The following is an 11,008-nucleotide window of genomic DNA, read 5'->3' as shown; positions in this document are numbered from 1 at the left end:
GGCAAAAAGAATTGAATTAGAATTTCGAAGACACCCTGACAATTTCAACCTGTTTTAAAAAGGGTACGTCAAAACAATGACTTTCAAAACCTTGTAAAGTTTTTTTTGGGCCACTAGATAAGGTAACAAATCTAATGAAGCCATTTCGCACGAAGTTCAAAAAACCCCTTTTTTGGCCCAAATTTGCCCAAAATTTTTTTATCGAAAATCGAGCTCGTAAGACGTCAGGTTATAACCATTACCATTCTCAACTTCAGTTGAGCTAGAATCTGACAATGTGTGTGTATCTGTCTGTCTGTCCCAAAACTTTAGGGCAGCCTGGAGGCTTCAAAAATTGCCGGATTTGGCTGAAATTTGGCACACTTGTTCCTTGGGTGAATATCTGGAGGCGTTTTTTTCATTTTTCAAAATTTTTGATTTTTTGGGCCTGGGGACGAGTTTTTCGCCAAAACGAGGCTAAAACTTTAGGGCAGCCTGGAGGCTTCAAAAATTGTCGGATTTGGCTGAAATTTGGCACACTTGTTCCTTGGGTGAATATCTGGGGGTGTTTTTTTCATTTTTCAAAAATTTTGATTTTTGGGGCCTGGGGACGAGTTTTTCGCCAAAACGAGGCTGAAACTTTAGGGCAGCCTGGAGGCTTCAAAAATTGTCGGATTTGGCTGAAATTTGGCACACTTGTTCCTTGGGTGTTTTTTCCATTTTTTCAAAATTTTGATTTTTGGGGCCCGGGGACGAGTTTCCACTTTAATTCAACCTGAACATCTACAATTGGGCCTCTAAATAGTTTGGAAAATACTGAAGTTGAGCCCAGTGCGTTGCGCACGTTCGACTATTTTGCATTATTGTGCAAAAACCTAAGCCAATTGCAAGAGATGCTCATTTTACCATTTCAACCACTTTTTAGAGAACCTTGCTTTTTCTTGCTCGAAAATCGGGCTCCGTCACATTTTGGGTATTACCATTTTGCATCATTGTGTGCAAAAAATCAAACAAACGAGTCAATCTCGAGAAAAGCTGGTAACAGATGGACATGAGTTGATTTATAGGGCTTCCGAGGTAGGTCTAAATAGAATATCCTAAGAACATTTCACCCTGAGTTTGGGCGAATCGCCTAAGAATACCTCATCCCAGCTAAAAAACACTATTAAAAGAAGATGTGTAGTTCCAGTCCGGTTAAACGTAATTTTCGGGGATTAAATTGTTTACAAATGAAAATTATACTTCATTAGCCTTGACAACAACATTTGAAGAAAGAAAACTGAGTATCAGCTATTTCAAGGTATTCAGCGAAAAAGATATATTAAAATCTCGGGAAGCGACGGAAAAATTGCAATACAAAAGTCAGTAAAATGAAAAATCTGAATCTTTTTAACATTTATACTCCGTCTTTTTATATGTTGTGGAGAATCTTCTTTCTCGAGAGTGCTCCATACGAAGTAGAGCTTTTTAAGACAGAAAAAACAAGAACAATTTGTTTGAACTAATACTCCGTCTTTTTATAAAATAAGAAATACAATCAAGTTGTTGGTTCTATCAAATTTGATAAAATGACGTAATGTCCTAAAAAACTTGCTTACAAACGCAATACACGGGTTTCGAATTAAATTTTTGCTTAGCTTTAGCTTTGATCCCATGTAAATTTGCACGAAAAATATCAAGTAAACAGAACGAAAATTGGCCGTGTATCAAGCAATTTTAGCTCATTTTTCCATTTTGACAGACTTTATGGGTCATTATGAAAACAAAAAACATTAAAATAAAAAGTCAATCGTTTAATCATATTTCTTTTATTGAATTTAAAATAGAAAAACATCTTTTGAATGAACACCTGGCTTTCAAAAGAGAAGAAAGGTATGAAAATTTCAACCCGGGCAAAAGCGGTGAACTTTCAAAAAACCCGGCAAATCTGATTACAAAAAGCGCAAACACAGAGTAAAATCCTGATTGTTGAATTTCCCCGGCATATTAAAAAGTTGTTGATTTTCTTGACCCCCCCCCCGACTGAAATCTCTACCCTGGTAGATATTTCTCATTTAAAAGTCACCCCGGTGGAGCTTAGACCCACCAAGTTACTGAGACAGGGGTGTAGGAATAACTAATCAGCAGCTTTCCTAAATGGTATAACCATGCAACATTTGATCAACAAGATCTCCAAAAAAACTACGCTCAGTTACAGAACTTCTCCTAAGAAAAAGACCATCACGTGTCATCATGAAAATGTTAGACCCTTCACCCAGCAGACACAAGACGTCATTTTAACGTTTATCTAACGTCCACAACATCCATTTAACGTTAGTTAAATGTTGAAACAACGCTGTGTGTCTGCTGGGCATTCCTTTATGTTGACATGTTTTCTTTTTGTCATTTAACAAATCTACATTTTTCTGTCTAGGGTCAAGGTAAATTCAAAGAAAAAGCTCCGACCCTGTACGCTTCAATCATTATAATTTTTGTACTATGGAAGCATGGAACTAAATACAAATTCTATACGGTAAAAAAAGAAACGAAACTGAATACAAAAAAACCTTTAAGGTAATAGCTTTCATAGGACCTAATTTTTGCGTTCCAACTTTTCCCCCAAGATCCTTGTATTATTCTATTTTTAAGCTTTTTTATGACCGCAAAGATTAGATCCACAGAAACAATATAAAGTATGTTCGCAAATGATTGGCAGTTGAGACGAAAAAGGCTGTAACTTTTAGTACAATTTAAATTAGAAAGCAATTAATTCGATAAAAATTTCAATGAGTGGAATTATTGAATAAAATACAATCAGTTTTTATCTTTCTTTGTCTCAGCTGCCAATTATTATGGATAAATAAGTTATATCAATATATAAAAATCTTTAAACATTAGTTATTTTAAAAACTAGTAAAAAGTAACAAACTGACACCCATGCTAAAACTAGTTCAATAAAATAGATTTTGCATTCAAAATCTAATTGTACCCGAATTTTCCTCAAAGTGAAAAGTTTTGTTTTTCTCGTACCCCCTTCTTTACCAAATATATCTTTACCCCGGTAAAGATGGCCTTTCATTACAGTTCATAAGAAATCAAAATTAATGCAAATTTAAAGACAATGTCCAAAATATCATGAAATTCTCGAAAGTTTGGTGTATTTGAAGTCATTTTTACGGCCCGGAAAAATTTTTCATGCGTCAATAACAGAATCCATATGCAAAACTTTGAAGGAAAAAATAGGTTAAATAATGGGCAGTTTTCGAAAGTCCTGTTCAACCGAAACTATCGATCAAGTCGGAGGGTGGAAATCTCTACAAAAGTACACTACTTAGAAAAAAATCACAGTTGGTCCCTTCTATCAAGAAACAACAAAACGAAACAAATGTCAAAATACAAAACAAATCTTGCCATCGATCAGTCGTCAGTGTCTGTTGATGTTGATGTTGATGTTGATTCCGACTCTGATTCCGGCGAATTAGGCAGTTGATTTTTTTGGTAGTTCACACGCGTCCGAATTTGGGGCAATGTTGCTCGATAGAAAACTGTTTTTGAGGACTTCCGCAACCCGTTTTGCTCCAAGACCACCACTTGTTAACTGCCCCATATATTTTTCCAATTCATCGAGGTCACTGTCCTGCCATAATGAAATTCTTCCTTTCCCTCCTCTTCGAGATTTCTGGAACAAATGAAATAAAAGGCACACTGTCAGGACACCAAATCTGAGTAATGAAGTGCATAATTGCCTTTACCTATCCTCTTTCCTCATCTAAATCGAAATTATCAACGACCCTAAAATATTTGTAATTTGTTGATTGTAGAGTCTACTTTTGGCTTAACTTTGCTTTTTGATGATTTTGATGACTCTGCGTTCAGATCATAGTGCAAAAACTTCAAGACTCAATTATTTTCCCGCAAAAAGGACCTGGGCCAATTGATAGAATTTGGCAACAAACCAGAGCAAAAGACTGCCAATAAACACCGGGCCACTTAATCACGTCATCTAATCTATCAAAAAGCCTTAAGTAGCCTCCGGGCGAGAAGAGAATAGCCAAGACATTCGATCTTTTTCTAATTTATTATTATGATTCATCCAAGGACGAAACAAGTGATTCGTGGGAATACTTTACTTTAATATTTTACGAGAAATAATTTCACAAATATTTTCGAAAGTGTCATGGAAACGATTAGAATTAGCAAAATCTTTGAAATCGAATCTTCGAGAAACTTAACCTTCATTTGCTAGATTAAATCCACACGAAATTCCCATTTGCAAAATCAAATGCAGACGATTTTTCCATTTTTATACCTTGCAAAATTATTTCATCCGATCCGAGTATGTTACAAAGAAAGAAACATTACTTCAAAAATTACTTACTTCATCTGAGACACCTAGTTTAATTGCCTCTCTTCTTGCTTTGTCATAAAGCTTTCTCGGAGATGCATCTACATCAGGAAGTAGCTGTTTTAGCTTTTTTGGAGTAAGTTCAGCTCCATTTTTGATTAAACTTCGGACTTGGTCAGTTTCATCGGCTGACCAATTTTTCTTGGCGAATCACCATAAAAGTGGTTCCTAATAAATCTTGAGCCCTTCTTGGCTGAAATTCTCCGATTCCGGACATTGTAATGAATCGATTGCGTTTTGCTCGAATGTGCCATCAAGCTTGCCACATGCTTTGCAGCTGCTGGGTCCTTCTCCAAGACAGCTGTTGATGACGCTTTGCGGATCAAATTGACAGTTATATTCTTTGGTAGGTCGTCAGAGTTAACAATTCCAGCCTTCACCCAAAGTAAGTGAATACGTTTGCTGACGTCGCCTGAAATTAATTCATGTATAGTATTAAAGAGATTAGCCTGCAGCTGTGGTTGTTGAGCGGCCTCCCGAGCGGAGTTTTTCTTAAGGCGCACAGAAGAGCAGAAAATCATACTAAATGCGCATGAAATTGCATTCAAAAGTCTAAAATGTTTACTCAACCCAAAATAAAACCGTTCAAAATTTGTGCAAAAAGTAAATTTTTTTGTTTCAAAAATAAGCATAATTTGGGAAAAAATATTCCCTAGAAGACAAAGGTTTTCCTAAGAAAACCAAATTATGGTGCTCTCTATGTCAAAATGTCCCAAAAGATTTATATTATAAAGTCGAGCGGAAATAATGATAAAAATACCTGACGTCACACTTTTCCCTTCCCAGGACAAAAACACATTCTTTGACAAAATACGCTTCATCTTCGGCCGAATTTGCTCAACGTACGTCTTAATAAAATTGTACGAATCAGCTGTCAATTCGACGTGGGCTGGACCATAGTCTGCATTTGTCTTATGGTCCCAGACCATAATATTCCAGGTACCATCCGTTTCGTCCTGCTTGGCTTTTTCGTACTCAGCCATCGTCATGTTGGCTGTCACACCTGATCGATGGCTATTACTGAAATGGACCCTCGTGTAAAGATAGTCCCTTATTCTACAAAATTTTGTCCTCGTTAATTTCACATGTATTAAAGTGTCGAATAAGCGTCTCGTGCGTTCTGCATGTTGAGTCTTTTCGAACTTAACTACTTGTTCGTCTGAAACATGAACGATCATCTCTTCGTCAACATGTTCCCGTTTATGCTTGTCAAGGCGCGCAAGCCTTGTAAGTTTTTTTCGCCACAAATTCATTCGGAGTTTCGCTGAAGTCAACGTTTGAAATTTGTGCGATTCTGTTTGCTTAGGGTGTATGTCAACCTTCTCCATTATTAAAAAATCAATGAAATCTATCATGCTGCTCAAATACTTCGCTATTGAGCCAGGAGCAATTGCTTTTGGTTGTGGTCAGCATATTACTGCATGATATACTTTTCCTTCAATAAGCGTGCGTCGTTAGTAAAAAGTTCGTAGAGGTTTTCTGGGTTCACAACAGCAATTATTCTTTTGATGTCATGCTTCCTTTGGTAATTAGACCTCTGCTTTGTACCTTTATCATGGCCTTCTAAAAATTTGTAGAATTGGTTAATAATAGAGTTTAAGTTTTTGTTGACTCTCAAGTCCTTTTCAATATTCTCCTCTTCATCATTTCCACCCTCCGAAGTTCCACTTTCCAAAGAAGAATCTGAATCGTCATCTGAAGTGTTGAAAGCCGTACCTAGTAGGATAAAAAGAAACAAATTTAAAGTTTTTCAAGTGAATATTATATTGTAAGACCATTCCCTGAATCAAGAATAAGATATATTCGAATGTTTGTAACAGTTTAGGATTTGACAGTTCGAAACCGTTTTCCAACTCTATTGCTTGTTTATGGTAAAACATTTTTTTCAGCAATCATTTAATTAAAACGCATCGATGTTGGCACCTTTAACGGCTATTGGTTACTTTTGAAGGAAAGGAATTGTTAAGAATTGTTCAAAATCAAAAAAGACATATAGAGCTCTTCAAACTGAACAAAACAGTGGATGGGTTTACATCTAGGAGAGAATCAATTAAGAAATACAATGGAAATAGCACGATTTCTTTTCATTTCATCACGATTCCTTTCTTAAGTTATAATTGATTTTCCCTAAGCTTTCTTATTGGTTGATATTTTATTACAAAGTTCAATAAAATTGAGAAATCTTTGTTCTTATCTACACCCACAAAAGCACGAACCACAATAATTTGATTTTACAAAATTCATGTGTGCACTTTGCATGAAAAAAATCATGTTCCAATTTTTTTACTCGTTAAAAATGAATTGAAAAAATCATTTACACGATTCCTATTTAAATATTAATTGATCTTCTCCTCGTTAAGTCCTTTGTCCTTAGAGATGCCCATACCCATCTCTTGAAACAAAAGCCTCAACGAGGGGAAGATCGATTAAGTTTATAAAAGAATTCGTATAAGTGATTTTGAGCTTTTGTTTCGTTTATGTTCTGAATTGTTATCAACAAAGGGATTGCTAATGGATTCTCTCCTACAGATGTAAACCCACCCAGTATATTACATCATGAAGGTAATAAAGATAGATGGAGCCATCACTCCTACTATTCTATTGTATTATATCATTGATAGCAAACTGTTGCTTTGTTGCTTTGGGAAAAAGCCATTAATTTTACTTTCACTCATGGGACTAGTAAAGTCGAAGAGACTTTGAATAAAAACAAGCGATACTTTTATGGACCTACCTGGTTATCAAACTAATCAGTGAACATTGAAACAATGAAACACATAAGACATAACTGGTCAAAATACAAAAAAAAAAAAAGAAAAGGAAAGCATATCTATTGAGAGAAACTATCAACACTATTGAAAAAGATTTTTGAAAAAGAAATAAAAAAGCTATTACGCGCTTTTCTTTATAAAAACCACTATCAGAAAAATGCACAGCTTAATAAATAAGGTTTCCAGAAAACTCAAACCGTCGCACTCTACCGTGACATTTTCTTCTGTTAGAAAAGATACTAATAAAAAAACAATTTGGCTAATAACATTGATATATGCTCATAAAAAGTGATTCTTATAGATAAAGATTCGTTTTTCAGCCACAAAAATAATAAGTGTTTACAGAAAACTCAAATCATTACCCTCCACCGTGACATTTTCATCGTAAAAAAACTAATAATAATAATAATAATAATAATATGGCTAAGAACATTGATGTATTCTTATTAAAAGTGGTTCTTATAGATAAAAATGCGATTTTTGAGCCAAAAAAATTTTTTTGCAAAAATCTGCTTGAGCCATCCTTTAACTATGATTGTACCCTACTTTCATGCTAAAAATCAGAAAAAATTAATGATCCAATTTTTCACAAAGTCCAAAAAACCCGTTTTTAAGCCGTTTTTTGGCCCAAATTTGCCCAAAAAATTTTTTTTTCGAAAATCGGGCTCCGTCACATTCGAGGGTTTGTGGTCATGCACCTTTGTGCCAAAAATCAGAAAAAACTAATGAGCCAATCTCGAGAAAAGCTGGTAACTAACACACTAACTAACGAACGAACGAACATGGGTTAATTTATAGGACCTCCACCCCACCGGGGTAGGTCCAATAAATTTACTGACCAGCCAGAATTCACTAGTTCACTTAAGCGACACCAACTAGTTCACTTAAGCGACACCCGCTAGTTCACTTAAGCGACACCTACTAGTTCACTTAAGCGACACCTACTAGTTCACGTAAGCGACACCTACTGGTTCACTTAAGTGACACCTACTAGTTCACTTAAGCGACACCCACTAGTTCACTTAAGCGACGCCAAACTTCACAATTTCACTTTGCTGGTATGGATGATCTGCTGGCTTACCCAAGCCTCGCAGAAAGTTTAGCTAGTTCCGGACCATCGCGCCGTATTCATAGCAGCTATATCGTCCAGGATAGATTGATTTCCCTGGCGGGCTTGCAGTTGCACCAAAATCTCATATCACTGAGATGCTGTTTGAGATGTTGTTACAAGGGAGTTTTGTAAAAGCTATGAAAGATTCTATCGGTTGGCAGTATTGAAAGGTTTTCTGACTCATAGTCATACCTGTGGTGAGGAAAACGAGGCGCCAGGCTTCAGATGGCAGAAATATCATCAACCGTTCGGGTTATATGGCAATAACGTCATTTGCGGCCCGCTCGGAATTAGATTGAAGTCGTTGCATTGAAGCGAAGAGAGACTTACGTAGAGACTAAACTGAGATGGTCGTCTTCTGCGGCTATAACTATTGTTATATTACCATTAACACCTATCAACTCTAAAGCTTGAAATTAAAAATGACGTCATTACGAAAATAAAAATGAGTACCTTAGAGGTGGATTCTTAACTTGAGGTCAAGATTTTGTTGATTAGCATTTTTGACGTCAATTTTGGCTGTTCAAAAGAAGACATTATCAAGTCTTTCTATTGTTAACCGGTTTGTATTTTGACGCGGTCTTACATGACTTTTGCGTCCAATTTCGCTTGACTACAGGCCTATACACTGCACGTGGTTGCCCGTCAGTGACGTCAGTTTTTTCAAAGGAAAATGAACACTGCGTTGAAATCATTCGTTCATTTTTAATTTTTGACGTCAGAAATCAAAACTATTTTCAATTTTTTTTGTTTTCTTGCTAATAATAATAATAATAATGGTATATTTCAATCTCCAAAATTTACATTTGGCTCTTCGGCTGAAAATATTATATAGCATATGTGTGCAAAGTCTAGAAAAAAATATTTATATTTATAAAATTATTATGTATACTAGTGAGATGCTCTGACCGGCTACGCTAGCAAAGTAGAGTGTTAGTAATTGTATGCAGAAGATTAACTCAGAATTGGGACGATATCTAGTCCCGCGACCAGAAGTAGTAAATTCGAATGCAGCCAAACGAAGATAAAACCGGTATAGCAAGGCCTGTTTGTCATTTTCAATATTTTAAGGTGAACATAAAATAAATGAAAAAAACAACAAAATACTGGTAGACCACCAATGAAATAGATGATGAAATATAAAATTAAGTTAGACTATACAAAATTGGATGGGAGATAGGAATTGTAAATACTAATTGAGCTAATTGAGACTATGTAGAAAAGTGGACGAAGAACTGAATAGACATATGGAATAGATACTAAATACGAGTGCGAAGGGGTCTGTACCAGTGCCTATGAACATATCATACTGTATATAAAAATAAATTTCAAGTAACATATTTGGTTTAAAATTTTAATGAAATTAAGAAACATGATTGCTTACTGACGTAGTAATATGGCTTGTGCTAGAGAAGAGATTATAATGTATTTAGAATTGTGACTTGTTAACAAACTAATATGGGTATTGCAATATAAAAAGTGGAATATTAAGCAGTTCGTCATTAAGTGATTATGGGAGATATCGCATACGAGAAACAAGAGATTGAGTGTCAGTATATGTAAAACAAAAGCTTATGCTGAGAAGATAGCAGAAGATATCAAACCGAGAAAAAGCTTTAAATAAGGCTTGTACTACTGCAGGCTTCTAGCAAGAGCTTTATCTAGGAAATAATTTTTCGCCTCTTTGCAGAAAACTTTATATTCAAGTGAGTTACGACATGTAACAGGAAGGTCATTAAAAATTCTTGGAGTTTCAAATTCAAACGAGCCATTAATATTCAAAGATTCACGCAATTTTGTACCACCGATACGGTCGTTCCTAGTAATAGGTTGCTCATATTTTTCCATCGGTAGAAACTTTGGCCAAGTACTCATATTAACGGATTTCCATGCGAGTCTAGCCATACTGTAGTCCGAGCGTTCCTTTACCGGAAGCCATTTCATAGCGATGACATCAGTTTCCCACGAATAACTCTTTCTTACAAAGCTGGCAGCGGCATTTTGTATTTTTTGTAGTTGTTTGAAAAGGTAGTCTGGTGCATTGTTGAAGACAGCATTACCATAGTCCAGTTTACTTAGGACGAGGGTCTCGGCAAGCTGGCAACGAAGTCGGTACGGTAGATAACGTTTAATCAGCGCGAGACTTTTAAGTGTTCCGTAAGCTTTCGTTATCGCATTTTTAACATGGGCGTTCCATATGAGATTTTCGTTAAACGTGACACCAAGCAGTTTGAATGACGGAACTCGCTCGATTATCATTGCGTTGTTTGATTTTATCTCAAAAGTAAAGTCGTGTCTTCGTGTCATTTGACTGGTGGCAAAGAGCATCGATTTTGTCTTTTTTGCATTGAAGATTAAGTTTGAGTCGCGTGACCACTCCTCGATAACATTGACATCGTTCTGAACTTCTTGACTACATAGTTCAAGGTTAGCAGGTTTGGTGTGACGATAGATGCTGGTGTCGTCGGCATACTGAACACATTTGGCGTCGGTCTTAGATGCCATGTCGTGAACATAGATGTTAAAGATGACGGGACCCAATATGCTCCCTTGCGGCACACCATTCGTGACAGTTAAGACGGGTGATCTATTATCATCAATTTGTACGTACTGTTGTCGACTGCTGAGGTAGTTTGCAAGAATACGTAAGGACTTCTTCGAGAAGTGGAGTGAATGAAGCTTTTTTATCAGAGTTTCAAAGTCAACGGTGTCAAATGCTTTCGAGAAATCGGCAAGAACAGCAAGTGTGATCTCTCCGTGGTG

At 36.1% G+C, this 11,008-nt stretch overlaps 1 protein-coding gene across 3 annotated transcripts in view; it reads right to left on the bottom strand.

The window, feature by feature from the left end:
• Nucleotides 1-3,140: 3,140 nt before the first annotated feature.
• The window catches only part of LOC136802044 (myosin-M heavy chain-like), a 45,583-nt gene continuing 37,715 nt past the window's right edge, over nt 3,141-11,008 (bottom strand). For all 3 annotated transcript variants that reach the window (XM_067058749.1, XM_067058752.1, XM_067058751.1), the window contains 3 exons: nt 5,124-6,079; nt 4,337-4,775; nt 3,141-3,637 (listed from right to left, as the gene is read on the bottom strand). The gene's annotated coding sequence lies outside the window, so the exon portion shown is untranslated. The remainder of the gene's footprint in view (nt 3,638-4,336; nt 4,776-5,123; nt 6,080-11,008) is intronic.

The sequence above is a fragment of the Clytia hemisphaerica genome, unplaced genomic scaffold, assembly GCF_902728285.1.
Source record: "Clytia hemisphaerica strain Z4C2 unplaced genomic scaffold, Clytia hemisphaerica genome assembly, whole genome shotgun sequence".
NCBI lineage: Eukaryota > Metazoa > Cnidaria > Hydrozoa > Leptothecata > Clytiidae > Clytia > Clytia hemisphaerica.
The sequence above is the reverse complement of the archived record's forward strand: the minus strand, read 5'-3'. Positions and strand labels throughout refer to the sequence as shown.